The sequence below is a fragment of the Otolemur garnettii genome, unplaced genomic scaffold (assembly GCF_000181295.1).
Source record: "Otolemur garnettii isolate 467f Iridium unplaced genomic scaffold, OtoGar3 scaffold00050, whole genome shotgun sequence".
NCBI lineage: Eukaryota > Metazoa > Chordata > Mammalia > Primates > Galagidae > Otolemur > Otolemur garnettii.
The window spans coordinates 6,939,951-6,940,869 of NW_003852445.1; the positions used below are offsets into that span (position 1 = coordinate 6,939,951).

At 45.5% G+C, this 919-nt stretch overlaps 1 protein-coding gene across 2 annotated transcripts in view; it reads left to right on the top strand.

Annotated features, from left to right (window-relative positions):
• LOC100951458 (serine/threonine-protein kinase PAK 6) overlaps positions 1-919 on the top strand; it is a 62,050-nt gene that overhangs the window by 45,562 nt on the left and 15,569 nt on the right. The window lies entirely within an intron of this gene.

Below are 919 nucleotides of genomic sequence, written 5' to 3' on the forward strand. Positions count from 1 at the left end.
TAAATTTATTTATGTAATCCCAATAGTTTGTATGTAGATTCTTCTGGATTTTCTACTTACACAATCATGTTGTCCCATTCATCCAGACCATGCTGGCCCTTACTATGTTACAGATGAGTCCTAGCAGCCTCCCTTTATTTTCTAAATTTTTGATTTTTATTTTTTCTTTAGAGACAGGGTCTTGCTTCATTGCCCAGGCTAGAATTCAGTGGCTCTTCACAAATACCATCTCACTGCTGATCTTCCCAAGAGTTTTGACCTGCTCCATTTCTGACCCGGGCTGGTTTACCCCTCCTTAAGCAGCCTTCCTTTATGTTGTCAATTTCCCATTACCTAACCTACTGCCTCTGGTTTCTAAATCACTACCCCCCCCCCACCTCCAAGCCTGAGTTCACCTGAGTTCACCACAACCCCTAGGATTCTGGGCTGACCTTTCTCCTCATGCCTTTCCTGCTGCCTCTGGGAAGAACTTGTTCTGGAATCACTGTTAAGAGTGGACTTAGGAGGGAGATTCCAAAGTCATTTAGGCCATTTGCTAAAGATGCCCTCCCTAGGTGTTCCCGCAGCCAAAGCTAAGGGCTTGGGTTGGGGGAGGGTAGTTGGGGAGAGAGATGTTCTTGTGTGAAAAGTATTAACAACCCTTCTTCAGCTCTAGGGTATGTCCCTGCCCCTCCAGAAGACTTCACAGAGCTAGAGAGGAGGGTGAAGCAATCAGCTAAACTAATCCAGGGATAGAGGGCCTGTCTGAGAGGCTGGGAGGATAGACCTGCTGAATGAAGATTCTTCTGTAGCAAAAGACAAAGGCCGAGAGGGAGGGGGTCAAATTTTACCAAACTATGAAGAATCTACATAGTGGAGATGCAGTGAGATCCCTAGACCCCAGAACCCTGAAACAAAGCATGACTCTTTTTTTTTTTTT